This window comes from Thunnus maccoyii, chromosome 9 (genome assembly GCF_910596095.1).
Source record: "Thunnus maccoyii chromosome 9, fThuMac1.1, whole genome shotgun sequence".
NCBI lineage: Eukaryota > Metazoa > Chordata > Actinopteri > Scombriformes > Scombridae > Thunnus > Thunnus maccoyii.
In genome coordinates, this window is record NC_056541.1 from 1620431 (window position 1) to 1639287 (window position 18857).

An 18857-nucleotide genomic window follows, 5' to 3' on the forward strand; every position below is an offset into this window, starting at 1 on the left:
TCGCCTAGACCCATACAAAAGTCTACACCAGATGCAGCACAAAAAAGCAAGACGAAAAAACAGGCACCTAGAGCAGGAGGCTGAAAAGAAAGAACCCAGACACCTGGACAACCGGCACGCATTTTATGGAGGACAGTTTTTCTGTTCTCTGGAGTAGGGGCCCGGTGGAAGGACGCAACAGCAGTGGCTGCAGGAGGTCAGGGCAGCAAAAGACATCAAAATCCCCCCGACGACCCTGTGGAGGCTGAAGAAGCAACAGGACAGCGAGCAGCCTGAAGCCTCATAAACTTAGGGTCTGCCAAAGGTGTGGCCAGCCTGCACAGAAAGAGTTTGGATAAAGCCAGCACACTATCAACCATAAGAAAGAACACTTTTGTGTCCTTTATGAAGGGAAGACTGTGGACCTGTGGCAGGTAGAGAGGAGGAGAGCGATGGAGCCAGAGGAGAACACAGAGAAATGTAAATAATTCTTTTTTGTTCAACTTTGTCCTCTCAGAATGCTCTTTTGTTTCTTTTAATAAATGTCACTATAATGCAAAATATTTACACTCACATTAAAACTATTCACACTGGCAGTGATACAAATTTGCATCAGAAACACAACTTTGTGACGACTCATTCTGCTCAAGCAGCCGACCAAACTGCCTTCACCAGACTGACTGACATGTCGGCTCCACGGGAAGAAATCCACAGTTTATAAATACATGATGATGAATATGATACATGAATCAATATTGATTCATTGGCTTTATTTCCCGCCCACCGTAGTTAAAAACACATCCAGCAGAATTTTTATCTCACGTCAACATCCCACGTTGGCCTTCACAATAAACAGCTGTGTGTGTAGATTACACTTTGATTGGTTGATGCTTTTACTCGCTGTGTGAAAACTGCTTTTTCACCTCATAATCACGTTCTGTGTGAATAAAAAGCCTGGTGTGTAAAGGCCTTTAGCATCAACACCTGCAACCTGAGAGTTAGTGAGAGAGCAGTGAGTAAAGTTATTAAAAATATACACCGTATAATGTTAATATAACTCTCAACAACTGCACTCAATCATTTCTACAGAGAACAACAGTTGGTAGTTGGTGAGTTTTCCTAGCTGTTCTTTTGTGCTAACGCCAGCTAGAATTGCTGTTGTTTTGTGTTAACGTTAGCTAAATTCAGCCTTTGAAACCCAGTAACATGAAAAGTTGATGTAAAATCCATTAAAGAGATGTAAAACTGTTAGTAACAGTTCAGATACACCAAGTGCGATTAATTGTCAACAAATCCTGAAAATGTTTCTGATCATATCTGATGGCTAACAGCGAGCGTGCAGCACGGTCTAATGAACCTTTAATATTGATGCCATCATAAATTTTAAGATGAGATTTCGTGGTTATATTGTGTGTGTACAGTATAACCTAATGTTCCTTTAACTTAACCATTAATATTGTTGCTATTTTAAACTTTTTTCACCTACAGATTAAATGTAAATACCGTTCAGCTGCGTGTGTAGATCTGTTTGGGTTTATTAAAGTATTTAAAGCATTATTTGTTGGTTAAATCAGGTAATAGGCTCAAATCATGTTTAATGACATCGGCTGACTGGGAAAATCATTCAGGCCAGTTGTAGCGTGAAATATAGTCCCAGTCAGGCTTTTTAAGTGGAGGTCTGAGAGTTCCCACTAGGAACATTTTATTTACAAAGACTTGATTTCCTGCATTCTGGTGGATTTTAGTTCATGTGAATAACAAACTAATGAGCCAACAACTGCTTAGTACAATGAACTGTTATGAAGCTCAAATAACACCAAAAGGTGCATATCATTAAGGAGGGAAAAAACTAGAGCACAGCACCTTCAGAAGAAAACATGAATGAATCTCTACATTGTTGGAAAGCAGGACTTGGCAACCTGGGGATTCGAACCCTCAACCTTTAGTATCCCCAGAAAAGGCGACTCACTGACTGCACCACTGGGGAGACGTAATACTCTTACTCTCTTACTCTCATTTGACTTGTATGAGTGGGGACGTTTACATGCACACTAATATTCCACTATACAGGTCATGTAAACAGCATTTTCTGTTTGGATATTTCGAATTAGGCCTTATTCCAAATAAAGCATTTTCTGATTAAGACATGTGGGATATGCTGCTATTATTCTGGTTTTAGGAGCATTATTTGGACATGAATGCAGCTCATTCGGTCCTCTCGCCTGTTAACTCTTGCGCAGGTAAAATAAGCTGCTGGAGCAGGAAGGCAGACAGAGGAGAGGACTGAGGGACGAGTGGAGAGATGTTCAGAGTGAGTCTTCTCCACGCCGGAGACGGACGAGTTTAATTATTATCCTGACTGATGCACCAAAAACACTCAGCAGTGTAGTGAACATCATGGGACAACCGAGGTACTGGATGTGTCTGTAACTGTACTGAGTGTTGCTGGTTCTGATCTGCATGACGTTAACGTGAGAGGCATTTAACTAATGTGGCTGTAGGAGCCATGAATGGATTAATTTCAAGTTTGAATGAATTGCAAAGTAGTAATTCTTTTGTTTTATATTTTGGGTTATTTTGGTTTGTTTATTATTGCACGATCACGGGGATTGATAATCAGGTCACATGGATATGGGCGGTGGTATCCTATAGTTAATTTAAGCACCTGTTCACCTGCATGCCAGCTGGTAAGAGACAGAGGGTGAGTGGGTCGTCGTATTTTTTGTTGACCGCTGTTTTACACCTGAACGCTGTTTTACACCTGAACGCAGTTTTACACCTGATCGCTGTGATTATTTTGAGTAGCCTATATTTTGTGCAAGTTATAATAAGTTGATCACTTTCATTAATAAAAGTTATTAAACCTACAGTTTTGATCTCAGCGAATCTTTTTGGTAGCGTGTCGGACAAACGGCAAACAAGGCCCTACCTCAGCCTCTCAGCGACTTTTACGTTGTTGCCAGTAGTCGCTACATTTTTGTCAACAAAAAACGGCATTAAAAGAAACATCATCGGAAGGCGCATGGGCTCAAGGATCGATTGGACGGGGATTAAACTAAGCGAACATCGGAGGTGAATGACTGAAGAAGGCACCGGCTTTCAACTATCACGACTTCAGGAGCCGCAGTCAAAGCCAACCACAGAAGCCAGGTAGGCTTACCGGTGTTTATACGCATTAAGCTGTGTATTAATGGAAGGAATGCGGCTTGCATATTCACTGCTGTGTGTCCGCTGAGGACGACTGGCTGATTGATTACCGGTGCTGAATTATCTCCGTGATGCAAAAATAAAGAATCTCCGCTTGGTCTCTTTGAAATTGCCGCTGCGCTGTTGATGTGGAAATGTGATGTTTGCTGGATGAATTGCCTTTCGGTCTGTGGATGTGTCCTTAAATGCACAAATAATGTATTGAAAAAGTCATCGAAAAGGAACTCAAAAGAGGAAAAATGAGTCAAATAAATGCTGATGTTGCAAGTTCTCAAATGGAGTGTGGGAAAAGAAAAGTTCAACTCACCGCAAAGGCGTTGGTGAATAAAATTGAAAAGCTTCAACGGGAACGCAAAAGGACTGTGAATAAAATTAAAGGGCTCATACCACAAATGAAATCATTCATGAAAAAAAGGGAAAACGTCTCTCATGTACAACCCCTTTTAGAGAGTTTAATTCAACTTTGTGAAAATGCCAACATGTCACATAATATGTTGATTCCTTTACTCCCAGAGGATGAACAGAGGAAACAAAATGAATGGTTTTCCAGCATTGTGAAATACAGCAACACATTTAAAGGGCATGTTGAACAATGGTTGAGTGAACCAGAGGAACTGCTCCACAATGACAGTTGTGTTCAATCTGATCCTGTTGGAATCAATGAAGATGTGTCTTTTCTTCAAATAGCCGATGAACCTCAAGTAATAATGCAGGCTGCATCCATAATCATGACAGATGATATACAAGATGATGTAAAGCCAAGTGACAGTGTGTCAAATGTGGGAAGCAGAGTGTCCAGATCACAAAACTCTGCAACAGGAAGAAAGTCTGCTGCTTCTAGTATTTCTTCTGCACGTCTTAAAGCTGAGGCGGACTTGGCAGCTTTAAAGATAAGACAAAAATTATTAAAGGACAAACACGAACTGGAAGAAGAGGAGGAACGGCTACGTAAAAGGAAGGAGCAGCTTCAACTGGATGAGGAAATTGCTACACACATGGCTAAGCTAAATGTGTTCAGATCTCAGAGCATCCTAAGTGGGAAAACCTCTATAACAAAGCAATCAGATGGGATGAATTCTTATTTGGAAAAAAGACAAGGAAAAATACAAACCCTCAGTGCTAAGGCAAATCCATTTATTCCACAAATGTCACAAAAGGAAATCAAATGTGATCACCTGGATACAGGAGCAAGGCCTGAGGAGAAAAATCCATCTCAGTTCTTTCATTTGAAGCCTATGTCTGTAGGGTGCCATGAACCCCAGCAACATTCAGTGTATCGTGATGCTCAAGCAACTACACAAATGCAATATGGAAATGTGTCATATGCAAATATGGGTCCAGAAAATGAAGACCAAAACAACATACTTGGTATTGTGAGGAAGCAAAATGAAATCACTACACTGTTGATACAGCAGCAATGTCTTTCATCTTTGCCCAAGCGAGATATACCAACCTTTGATGGTGATCCATTAAAATATCATGCATTCATGAAGGCTTTTGAGGATGGTGTGGAAAGGAACACTGCGAGCCACAGTGACCGACTCTATTTCCTGGAGCAGTACACTAAGGGTCATCCAAAAGAGTTTGTTAGAAGCTGCCAGCACATTGATCCAGAGAGGGGATATGTTAAGGCTAAGGCTTTACTACAGGAGCAGTTTGGAAATGAGCAGAAGGTTGCATCTGCATACATGGAAAGGGCTCTTTCATGGCCTCCGATCAAAAATGAAGATGTAAAAGCTCTTCAAGATTACAGCTTTTTCCTCAGAGGCTGCTGTAATGCCATGGAAGAGGTGCAATACTTGCATGAGCTAGACATGCCTGCCAATATGCTGGCCATTATAAGGAAACTGCCTTACAAATTCAGGGACAAGTGGAGAACTGTAGCCTGTGAACTGCAAGAAAGGCGCAGCCAGAGAGCTACATTCATTGACATCACTAATTTCATTGAGAGACAAGTGAGAATCTTAACTGACCCAGTGTTTGGAAACATACAGGATGCTCCATCGCTGACAACAAACAAAGGTGTAAGCAAGCACAATCCACAATCTCGTTCTGGAATTAAAGGAACTAGTTTTGCTACCACTGTAGCCCCTGTGGGAAACAAAACTCAACCTGGAACCAAAGGGAAGAAACATGTTCAAACTGAAAGGAAGACATGTCTTTGCTGTGGAGGAGGTCACGCATTGGATTTGTGTCCTCAGTTGGGGAAAAGAGCACATAAAGAGAAGATTGGCTTCTTGAAGGACAATGGTGTCTGTTTTGGCTGTTTGTGTATTGGACACATCAGCAAAGATTGCAGAAAACGGATTTCCTGTGCAAAATGTGGTCTTAAACATCCAACCATACTTCACATTCCTCCAAAGGAAAGGGAATCTGACCTAGCTGAGAGGAAAGCAGAGGTGTCAGTGGACAGCACTCTGGTGGCAAGTGGTCTTACTGGGGCTGGTGATCACGATTGTAAACTTCCCATAGTTCCAGTGCAAGTTAAATCCAGAAAGGGGAGCAAGATTGTCACCACCTATGCTTTCTTGGACCAAGGCAGTACAGCAGTATTCTGCACAGAGTCTCTGATGCACAAGCTTGACCTTACAGGGAAGAAGGTACATATTCTTTTACGGACAATGGGCCAAGAGAAAGTTGTGAGCAGTCACATCGTGTCAGGCCTGGAGGTAGCTGGCTTGAATGAGGAGCACTTCTGTGAACTGCCTAAGGCTTACACGCAGATGTGCATGCCTGTTCACAAAGGGAACATTCCAAGACAGAGTGATCTTCAGAGATGGCCTCATTTAAAACATGTCAATTTGCCTGAGATTGAGGCAGGGATTGAGCTGTTGATAGGGACAAATGTTTCTAAGGCCTTGGAACCATTGCAAGTCATACGCAGTGTTAATAATGGACCCTATGCAGTAAGGACAATGCTGGGTTGGACTGTGAATGGACCACTGAAAGGAGACAGTGGAGATGCAATGGACTGTGAGCAGCCAGAGTTACAAGTGAACAGAGTGTCAGTTGTGTGTTTGGACGAACTTTGGTAGCAGCAATTTAAGGCAGATTTCCCTGAATGCAGCATGGATGAACAAATTGGCATGTCAAGAGAAGATCAAAAGTTTATGGAACTGGTCACAAACTCAGCAAAGCAAGTGAATGGCCACTATCAGATCAACTTACCTCTGAGGAAAAGGGACGTTAGCATGCCAAATAATAAGAAAATCATTGAGCAGCGAGCCTTACACCTGAAGAAGAGGCTTCCGAAGGATTCCTCATTTCATGCTGATTATATGGCCTTCATGAATGACCTTGTTGCCAAAGGTTATGCTGAAAGGGTGCCTGAAGAGGATGTGGAACGTAGTGATGGCAAGGTCTGGTATATTCCGCACCATGGCGTCTACCATCCTAAAAAAGGAAAGATCAGAGTTGTCTTTGACTGTGGAGTGAGTTACCAGGGAACATCACTTAATGCTCAGCCCCTACAGGGACCAGATCTTACAAGTTCACTGATAGGAGTGATGACCAGATTCAGAGTCTTTGTTGCCAACCGAGTCTCAGAAATTCGCAAGGCCTCACACCCTTCTCAATGGAGGTATGTTGAAACTGCAAGCAATCCAGCCGATGTTGCCTCCAGGGGTGTGAAAGTAGATACATTTCTCAAGAATGCAACATGGGTGTCAGGGCCTCATTTTCTCCTTCAACCTGAGAGTGAGTGGCCTGTCTCTCCTGACGATGCTCTTCAACTTCCATCAGATGACAGTGAGGTTAAGAAAGCTGTTGCAGTGAATGCTGTACAGGTCAGAGAGGAGGTTGATGTAGTGACTCGCATTATCCATTACTTTGACTCTTGGACCCCTCTGAGAAAGTCTGTTGCTTGGATCTTGATATTTAAGACTTGGCTCTTGTCTGTTTGTCAGAAGAGGAGACAATTGAGCATGGCTCTTGCACAGTCTGACTTGGAGACGGACCAACAAAGACGTTCATTGAAGAAAGACAGCAGAGAGGCCTTGAAGAAAGCTGAAACGGGAGATAAAGAAAAGGATTCTGGGAAGAAAGGCCCCTCCACTACTGGGGCATCAGGTCAAGCAAAGAGCTCTTCAAGAGACAGAGATGGAAAAGCTACAAAGGATGAAAAAGGAGTTGTCAGCAGTAGTAGTAACAGCAGACCTCGTAACTCCTGGGTCATGGGAAGAGTCCTACAAACCTTTCCAGACAGGAGAGGTTTTGTGCGTCAGGTACGCATCAAAACAAAGAGCAGCTGCCTGGACCGACCAATGACCAAAGTCTGTCTACTACAGGAGGCCGAAGCTGGATAAGGAGTGGTTGATGCATATTTTGACACTTTGACCTCCATTTTGACTCTGATTTTGACTGACAGACATAGAGTGATGGTAAAGATCACTCTGATAAGACTATGTGCTAGTAACCTCTGGTCTTACTGACTTATGACTCATGTACAGGATCGGGAGGAAGAAAGAAGATCAAAAATGTAAAGTAAATTTATGGACTTTGATTATTGAGCTTTTAATTGCTCCATGCCTCCTATTAACATCTGCAATGTGAGTAATTATTATGTAATAACCTAATAATTAGGGGCTGGCGTGTAGGAGCCATGAATGGATTAATTTCAAGTTTGAATGAATTGCAAAGTAGTAATTCTTTTGTTTTATATTTTGGGTTATTTTGGTTTGTTTATTATTGCACGATCACGGGGATTGATAATCAGGTCACATGGATATGGGCGGTGGTATCCTATAGTTAATTTAAGCACCTGTTCACCTGCATGCCAGCTGGTAAGAGACAGAGGGTGAGTGGGTCGTCGTATTTTTTGTTGACCGCTGTTTTACACCTGAACGCTGTTTTACACCTGAACGCAGTTTTACACCTGATCGCTGTGATTATTTTGAGTAGCCTATATTTTGTGCAAGTTATAATAAGTTGATCACTTTCATTAATAAAAGTTATTAAACCTACAGTTTTGATCTCAGCGAATCTTTTTGGTAGCGTGTCGGACAAACGGCAAACAAGGCCCTACCTCAGCCTCTCAGCGACTTTTACGTTGTTGCCAGTAGTCGCTACAGTGGCTAATGTGGTTTAACTAAGGCAGTGGCTGATTGAGGGGGGGGGGGGGGGGGCCACAAGTGAGAAGATGTGAGAATGGAAGCAGATAGTCTGTAATGTCCACAACAGAGAAACACAGCCATGAAAAGAGCAAAATTACCCCCAAAAAGCCCAGCAAGCTCTGGAGGAGGGAAGTGTCAGCAGCAGGAGGAGAAAGAGTCCAACAGCAGCTCAGAGTGACTTTCCATTACAGGACACAGAGGAAGCAAAAACAAGACAAAAGAGACGGACGTGATTTTCTCTGCTTGGTGTGTAGATGGTGTGATGTGTGTGTTGTTTTTGTACTTGGTGTTGAATTAACATTTTGATACTTTTCAAAAATCTCAAGCCTCATTTAGCAGCATTGATTTATTTGATAAAGGGACAAATTAACCTAAAACAGGATCATTGGTAGTGTGAATGGAACGTGGACCAGCATGTAGGTGTTGATTTTTTAGAATTAAAAAAAATGTATGTAGCTATAAAAAGGGGAAACAGACTATTTCATTAGGTTTATCATTTAGGGTCTTCTGCAGATAATTATATTAATGACTAGTCATTTTGACATAATTTGTCATCATTTCCATTCAGTCACATCTGAGGCTGAAAATTCCTGAGTGTCGGGTTTGATATGAGTTACAACATTTCATTTCTCTCTGAAACATTTAGCCCAATAAACCATTTCCAGTGTTCGAAAGACATCCAGATCATATTCTGGGTTATTAAATAATGAATTCACTATCAGGATATCAATAAACGAATAAATAATATAAACGCATTCTGCCAGTAACAATGGTTCATGTGCCTCTGAGCAGGACACATTACACAGTTGTTGGGACGGGCAGTAGTGCGTTTGGTTATTAGCAATAATTCATAATTATCATAGATAATTATGAATTATGAAAATAAGATATTGTTAACCTTAATCAATAATTCGGGCACCAACTGTTGGATCTGTGAGGAACACAGTTGATTATTGGCAATAATCATCAATTATCAAGGATAATTAACTAATTATGACAATTAATAGAATTATTAATATGAATTAACAAATACGGGGCACCACCCGGAAACCGGGACCAATAACCAAACCAGGTAGTCTCATAAATGGGAGTTCACCTAGAATGTTAATATCTGAGAGAATCAACATTCAAGGATGAACAAAGAAGGGTGAATTCGAGCTCTGACTCCTTCAATCAGCCACTTTTCACAATATTACACACAATAATGACAGAAGAACTTCTCTTTAAAGATATAACAGTGTTTATTAAACTTAGCAAAATTAACAAAGTTAACAAATGCTTCATTCAATAAACGACTATTCTAAAATCTAATCCTACCAAACAAAACACAAAGCTATGTACAGGGTTGGACACATGCAGGGGAATGCATGTGTGTGTGTGCGTGCGTGTGTGAGCATGCGTGTGTGCGACAAGATGGCGACGGGGCCTGATGTGATGACGTCGTCGGTCTGCGACGCGGACGTGACTATGGGAGGACGTCACGTCGCGCGAGAACCGGATGGCAGAAATGTGGCGGTGTCTTGGTTAGACAGAAGCAAGACGGCGCCGCCTGGTGGACGGCGTCTCGCACTCACCCACTTCTGTGGAAAACACACGTGTCTGATGGCGGATAAAGAAAGACAAAGCGAAGCTTTGTCCGACGTTATCTGACCATCAGATGTGCAAAAGATGTCGGTGCGTGTATGTGTGTGTGCGCGCATGTGTATGTGTTAGTCAGAAGAGAGAGGGAAGAAGGAGAGAAAGCGATCATGAAAGGAAGAGAAGCGGTTCCTTTGTCCATAGACAGCATGTGTACGGACGGCAGTCTGTAACGTACGTTGTCTGGTTTCTGACTGACAAAGCAACTTACTTTCTCGCTCACGATGGCACAAACACAGCAGTAGTCCCGAGCGGGACAAACACAAAACAGTCTAGCGTGGTGAACACAACTAAACAGGCAGCAAACTTAAAATACTCCTAAGAGTAACAGAGAAAAATGGACTCGGCGGTCCGTCAACAGCACAACAAAACAATAGCAAAGCTAAGAGCTAAATGCTAAACAACAGCAACTGATGCTGATAAGAACACACAATTAACACTGCCTCTGCCCAGACATATGCCTCTTACTTGGTCGCTTCAGAAAGCGAGCAGGGTGTGTGTGTAATCCGTCTTTATGTCCGGCTTTGTCCTGGGCTCGGATGCAGACGGTGGTCGTTCTCGCACGGTCGGCGAAAGACACGGCAGCTGGCTCTCGGCGGCGTCGTGGAGAGAACAGCAGAGTCGACTCGGTGACGAAGCGTTTCTTCCGTCTCGAGGAAATTGAGGACGCTGGTTGCAGCAGCGGTCTCTCTCGAATCTGGGAATGTGTTCGGGTGAACACGGGCGAAGTCTCGTCTCGTCCGGCGAGGGGAGTCTTCGATGAGGGGAAAACATGTGCGTGGGGTACCCCCTTTAGTCAGCTGACTCACAGAGGAACAGGAGTTACCCCTAGCTCAGTGACATGGGAAAGGCGTGTGCTTCAGGGCACGTTCAGTTTTTAAAGGGGCGGTGATGTCACGGCTGCGTCATCAGGACGCTCCGCTGTGCAGGAGCGTCTCCACCAATGAGACTGTATGTTGACTGTTCCCTGCTGAGGTGTGAAAATCGCAAAGCATCCTTGGAAATGGAGTTTGCAATGGACTCCCATTGTCTAAGCAGCATTTTTGGCGCTATTCCTTTGTCTTGGGGGAAACAAAGGAATAAAGCACCTCGTGGTCAGGCCTCACAGTTTACATGTAGGCCTTCTTTGTGTGACCTCATGGTTTGAGGCCCAACACAGTATAAATACAGAAAACATACAAAAATTATTTTGGAATGAAAGAAATCAATGACAAGTGGTACCAATGATGACACTGTGATTAAAGCATCTGTAGCAAGGTAACTATTGGTGAATTAAGCTTACCTCTGAATCCGGCTTTTAACCCTCAGGTCTTTAAGCTTCTGAGCCATGCAGGCCTTTATGTCTGCCTCTGCAGTGCCTGGAAAGTGCCCTTACACTTGAGCTGTCAAAATAGAAAGACAAATATTGAGAAAGAAAATAAGATTCATATCACAAGAGGAAAGCACTGTAAATGGTCTTAGAGGTTTTGTAAAAAATACAAGGACTATTTCAATTTCAACCCCTACCTGAGACCAGATTGGAGAAAGAAAAATCAAAATTTGGAAACACAATGAACAAAGATTAAATACATGGAATAACAAATAATTAGAAAAAACTTCTAAATTGTGCACTATTACACGGAAATTGAATATAGATCAAAGTGTGTGCTGATGAATCATTGTCCTTTCAGCAAGTAACATTGCTTATATCATAGCTCTGAAAAGGCTGAAATCTCAACAAACAGACAAAAAGCTTCTCAGTGAGATTATATTATTGTTAGGATGGGCACACATCACCACAAATCTGCAGCCATAGGCAGACACTGTGAGTCTTAGTTATTTAGTATAATGACAATAGAAAAAAAAGAAAACAAAAATACTTTATTAAAAGCATTTATATGATTTTTATCAATCCGACCCTATTTCAATCATAACTCAACTGTATCTCACGTCGTAAATGATCATGTTTGCGATCATGCACTTAAAAACTATACATACAGCAGCAAGGAAAAACTCCCCTTTAACGGGAAGAAACTTCAAGCAGAACCGGACTCTAGGTGGACACCATCTGCCTCGACCGGTTGGGTTGAGACGTTATTATATTTATATACTCAAAAGAAAGAGGAGAGAGAGAGAGAGAGAGAGAGAGAGACAGTATACTGAAGTGGAAGAAATAATTTCTACTGCTGGATAACAGGTAGATTAAGTTAAAAAATCCCTTTTGATTTTCCTTCTGAGGTTCTTCAATGGTACTTAGAATCTGTATGTTAATGATAACGTTGTGGGAATCACGGAGTAGCGTTAAGTTACTTAACGTTAAGTTACGTCGACACCGTTGTTCGTTAACGTTACTCCGTGCTAAATTCATAAATGAAGCTATGTAACGAATGATTTCACCGAACAAGTAATTAAACGTGGCTAATAAAAAACCCCAACTAATTTATGTACTTATAAAAGCATACGATTTAACGTTACAACTATTAGCATCTAACTAGCTAGCTGGCATGGCATCAAAGTAACGTTAGCGTTAAGCTAGTTTTAAATGAACAGTTAACGTTACTCACCACTCACTGCCAGTAACCTACTGTTGCTGGGTATTTTCGCCATCCTCCCCTTGTCGGCTTACCAGCCCGATCATGTCAGGGTCATTCAGCATTTTCTTATTTGATACACATTTTTCTTCAAATATACTAATTTGGTCGTCGTCGAACCGATAAATCACCGCATCCCGATCCATTTCTCTGTCTCCGTCTGGAACGCTAATCTGCTTCCAACTGTCAAAGATGACGATGCATTCAAGTGCACCATCCAAGATTCGTCTTCATCAAAAGCTTGTCTCACGTTTACTTAAAGGGGATAATAGACATGTAAAGTAATTTTTGGTGCAGATTTTACTAACTTAATACGGATTAAATGAAATGAATGAATGCAATGAAAAAATAGGTCAGACATGTAATTGATCAAATAATAAACTACGGAATATATAAACGGTATTACAAAAATAAATCTACCCTATTGCTCCTTAGTGAACATCAGAAACAGACATGGGTTATTTACAGCCTATAAATGTGACATCTCACATATTATAGTAATATATGCGTTTTTGAGACCGTTGTTGTTCACGTTTAGGATCATTTATGTATTACACTCGATAATTGTAATATTTCTGTGAGGTCCCGAAGGCAGCATAGGGAACCCAGAGTGTATTGGCGGGAAGCGCGAGCTCCGTGGCTCAATACCTTTATTAATATACTCAATACACTTAGATGGCGTTAACAAAATGTCCAGGAAGAGAACATTTTACAAAGAGCACCTTTCCAATCCAAAAATCAAAATTTGAAACATGTCTTTTACAACATGCCAAATCATGTCACATGTGAAATGTCTCAGTTTATATGGAAGGAAAAGCTCTTGAGTTTACATGTGAAATCAATCTGTGAGATGTGTCAGTTCACATAGGAAATGTTGATTTTCACATTTAAAAGTTTGCATTCAAAACATGTCTTTTATCACTTGTGAAATCACAACATCACATGTGAATGTTTAATTTCACACATGACTTTATCCCTTTCACATGTTAAGTTTGCATTCACATATACAACTAAAAACTTTTTTTTCACATGTGAATTTAAGATACACGTGATTTCCAAATGTGAAACTTAGGTTCACGTGTGAAACCACAACATCATGTGAAATGTTTCACTTCACACATGACATTATCTTTTTCACATGTAAAGTTTGCAAAAACAGCTAAAAACATGTGAATTTTAAGTTCACATGTGAAATCACAACATCACATGTGAAATGTCTCAGTTCACATGCGAAAGACTGAATTTCACATGTATTTTTTTTCGTAAGGGCCCTTACGAAAAAAACACGTGAGTTATCACATGTGAAGTGCTGTTTCACATGTGATAACTCACATGTGGTTTTTGGACATATCACATGTGATGTATTCAAAAGCACGTGCTTTTCGGACGTTTCACACGTGATGTATTCAAGGGCACATGTGGTTTTCGGACATTTCACATGTGAAACTTCAGGGGCACATGTGGTTTTCGGACATATCACATGATGTATTCAAGGGCACATGTGGTTTTTGGACATATCACATGTGATCTTGGCCTCAAGAGGGAGGCTGGAAGCCAAGATCAAGGCAACACAGAGAGAAGTTAGTCAATTCTCAGAGCTACAGAAGGGTGTGGGGATGAAAGGGATACCCAGGAAGTACAACAAACTGTCTATACTATACCTGAGGCACTGAAGACTGCCAAGCAAAGGCTCATAGCTCTGGCTACCCACCTGAAGAGGTACACAGGAGAAACAGAAGCCAGGAGGATAAATAGGATGTTCTCCACTGAACCATCCGAACCAGTGGCAAGGTAATAACATGAGAACAGATCCTCCCAAGGGAAGCTGAGGACTGGTGAGCGTCAGAGCCACTGTCCAGGACAAAACAACCAAGATCCAGGAATACATCAGGAAGATGGCCCCCAAATATGAACTGCTAAGTGAATACCTCAGGCAGCAGAAACCCAATGATGCAGAGGAGGAGGAGGTACCATCATGGAGGGACAAGCCCCTACACGGCATGTATCACCGACAGATAGAAGAAGTGGCTGATATCAAGAAATCCTACCAGTGGCTGGAAAAGGCTGGACTGAAGGACAGCACAGAGGCACTGATCATGGCGGCACAAGAACAGGCACTTAGCACAAGATCAATAGAGGCGGGGATCTACCACACCAGACAGGACCCCAGGTGCAGCCTGTGCAAAGATGCTCCTGAGACAGTTCAGCACATAATAGCAGGGTGTAAGATGCAGGCAGGAACAGCGTACATGGAACGCCATAACCAAGAGGCTGACATAGTGTACAGGAACATCTGCACTGAGTATGGGCTGGAAGTCCCCAGGTCACAATGGAAGACACCTCCTAAGGTGGTTGAGAATGACCAAGCCAAGATCCTGTGGGACTTCCAGATCCAGACTGACAAACTGGTAATGGAAAAGATGTGGGGAGTGAAGGCAACAATGGTGCCAGTGGTAATTGGAGCACTGGTGGCTGTGACCCACAAACTGGGAGAGTGGTTCCAGCAGATTCCAGGTACAACATCTGAGGTCTCTGTCCAGAAGAGCACGGTCCTAGGAACAGCTAAGATACTGTGCAGAACCCTCAAACTCCCAGACCTCTGGTAGAGGACCCGAGCTTGAGGAAGACACCCCCCCCCCCAATGGGACGGGGGTGAGAAGGAGATTTTTTTTATATATGTATATATATATCAATACAGTCACCAACACGACACAACAACTCTGTGCTCTGAGCTGAGAGAGGAAATGCTTTTCATAATGTCAAAATTACGGTTAGTTGGGGTTCCTTAAAATCTCGTCTCTGGACAGACTCCTCGTCCTCCACCTGAAGGAGCCTGGTGAGCAGAGTCGGGTCATCAGGGAGATTCAGTTCTTTGAATGGGATCTTTTAATATCCAGTATGAACAGGAGCAATGATTACAGCGAGGAAAACCTCTTTCACTGTTCATATGGATACCTGACTGTTGTTTTAACACACTGGAAACATTGTGAATATATATATATATATATATATATATATATATATACAGTACAGACCAAAAGTTTGGACACACCTCATTCAAAGAGTTTTCTTTATTTTCATGACTATGAAAATTGTAGATTCACACTGAAGGCATCAAAACTATGAATTAACACGTGGAATTATATACTTAACAAAAAAGTGTGAAACAAATGAAAATATGTCTTATATTCTAGTTTCTTCAAAGTAGCCACCTTTTGCTTTGATTACTGCTTCGCACACTCTTGGCATTCTCTTGTTGAGCTTCAAGAGGTAGTCACCTGAAATGGTCTTCCAACAGTCTTGAAGGAGTTCCCAGAGATGCTTAGCACTTGTTGGCCCTTTTGCCTTCACTCTGCGGTCCAGCTCACCCCAAACCATCTCGATTGGGTTCAGGTCCGGTGACTGTGGAGGCCAGGTCATCTGGCGCAGCACCCCATCACTCTCCTTCTTGGTCAAATAACCCTTACACAGCCTGGAGGTGTGTTTGGGGTCATTGTCCTGTTGAAAAATAAATGATGGTCCAACTAAATGCAAACCGGATGGAATAGCATGCCGCTGCAAGATGCTGTGGTTGCCATGCTGGTTCAGTATGCCTTCAATTTGGAATAAATCCCCAACAGTGTCACCAGCAAAGCACCCCCACACCATCACACCTCCTCCTCCATGCTTCACGGTGGGAACCAGGCATGTAGAGTCCATCCGTTCACCTTTTCTGCGTCGCACAAAGACACGGTGGTTGGAACCAAAGATCTCAAATTTGGACTCATCAGACCAAAGCACAGATTTCCACTGGTTTAATGTCCATTCCTTGTGTTCTTTAGCCCAAACAAGTCTCTTCTGCTTGTTGCCTGTCCTTAGCAGTGGTTTCCTAGCAGCTATTCTACCATGAAGGCCTGATTCACACAGTCTCCTCTTAACAGTTGTTCTAGAGATGTGTCTGCTGCTAGAACTCTGTGTGGCATTGACCTGGTCTCTAATCTGAGCTGCTGTTAACCTGCGATGTCTGAGGCTGGTGACTCGGATGAACTTATCCTCCACAGCAGAGGTGACTCTTGGTCTTCCTTTCCTGGGGCGGTCCTCATGTGAGCCAGTTTCTTTGTAGCGCTTGATGGTTTTTGCGACTGCACTTGGGGACACTTTCAAAGTTTTCCCAATTTTTCGGACTGACTGACCTTCAGTTCTTAAAGTAATGATGGCCACTCGTTTTTTTTTACTTAGCTGCTTTTTTCTTGCCACAATACAAATTCTAACAGTCTATTCAGTAGGACTATCAGCTGTGTATCCACCTGACTTCTGCACAACACAACTGATGGTCCCAACCCCATTTATAAGGCAAGAAATCCCACTTATTAAACCTGACAGGGCACACCTGTGAAGTGAAAACCATTTCAGGTGACTACCTCTTGAAGCTCATCAAGAGAATGCAGAGTGTGTGCAAAGCAGTAATCAGAGCAAAAGGTGGCTACTTTGAAGAAACTAGAATATAAGGCGTATTGTCAGTTGTTTTACACTTTTTTGTTAAGTACATATTTCCACATGTGTTAATTCATAGTTTTGATGCCTTCAGTGTGAATCCACAATGTCAATAGTCATGAAAAGAAAGGAAACTCATCGAATGAGAAGGTGTGTCCAAACTTTTGGTCTGTACTGTATATATATATATATATATATTAACTGTGAGAACAAACTATATAAAAACTCAGGAAAACTGCATCAGCAGATCAGTGGACAGCAGTAAACCTCAGCAGCACTGACTCAAAGACATTTATGATATTTACTCAAAGACATTATTTATCTGGTCTGTGTGAAAATGTCAGTTGGTATAAAATGATTCAGACCAACTGTAGCTGGTCAGCATCAGTCATTTAGTCCTGAGCTGAACCGTTATTGTAGGAATGACATTTCCACCTGAGGTTCACACCACAAATGTGTGTTTTAAGTGTTTTCTTTACATAAAGTTCCCTGTTTTAACTGAACAATATAATGTGTTGCAGATGCTAAAACTTTATTCATCTTCCTGCAATAATTAACAAAGACACCAAAGACCAAATACAGACAAGTTGATCTGAGATTAATATGAATTATGTCTTAAATCAATGTATTCAGTTATAAAACATCTGTTCTTACATGTAAAAAATAAACAACAAAGTGTTCATTTATCTGATGGGCAGTTTAAATGATATTCATGCTTGTTTAATATTTACTGTGATATTAATGAATTAGATGCTGCAGAGAAAAAAAAGTTTTAATAACATGTAAACATTTAATTTCACTGATATACAAACATCATGTTCATATTCAAATGAAAACAAAAATAACATAATTTCCAACAAACCAGCACAAACGGAAAAAAAACAACACAGCATAAAGATCGTCTGCATATTGAAAAGGTTTAGTCTGAAACTGCAGCTCATTGTTCCCTCTTATCTTAAAATACTCAAACAAACCAAATCTCTACCATCTACTGCTGATTAGACCAATATTTACACACTGAAACAGAAGAGCCTGAATGTTACACATTAAACAATTAATAACAAAATATATACAGTCAACAAGTTTTTTAATTATTAAAAACCTGTTTAATGTACCTTGAGTACTTCCAACACGTTGCTATAAGCTGCTGATTTAGAACAACAGAGAAACTGCTGACAGGAGCTGATATATAATCAGAAGTCATTTCTGTGGTCGTGGTTCATTACAGTGTAGTCCAACACTAAATATTACAAACCTTTAAGTTATTGAAACTGAATGATTATAGAAAAAGGAAACAGCTGAAACTTCTCTGCTGTTGTGACGTTTACATGAAACCAGTCGACTCATGAAATGCAACAGGCTGATGTGTCGTCTTCCTTCAGAAGTTCTTCTATCAAGTAATTTACTTCTTTTTCATGTATTTTCTGCAGATTTTCCTTTTCACTCTCATTTTTCACTTTCTTTATTTCCTGTTCTTGTTTGTTCAGTAAGATGTTGATTTTCTTCAGGTTTTCACTCTTTTTGGTCAAACATTTAAATATGTTATAGATTTCACCTTGATGTTTTTCTCTCATTTGTTTTTCAGTGTCGGCTTTTAGTGCCTTTAACAGGTCAAACTGCTCATATTTGTCTTTCAGTTGTTTCTCATATTCTTGTATCTGAGCTGTAAGTTCCTTCATCTGTTTCTCTTTGAGTTCATTGAACTCTTCAGTTTTCTTTCTGGCTTCATCTTCATGCTTCTTTGTTACATTCTCCAGTTTTTTCTCATATTTCTCCTCTAATTCTTTTCTCTCTTTCTCCTCTTTTTCTCTTCTGATTCGATCTTCTTCTTTTCTTTTCTGTTCATATTCTTCTCTTTCTTCCTCATATTCTTCTTGGA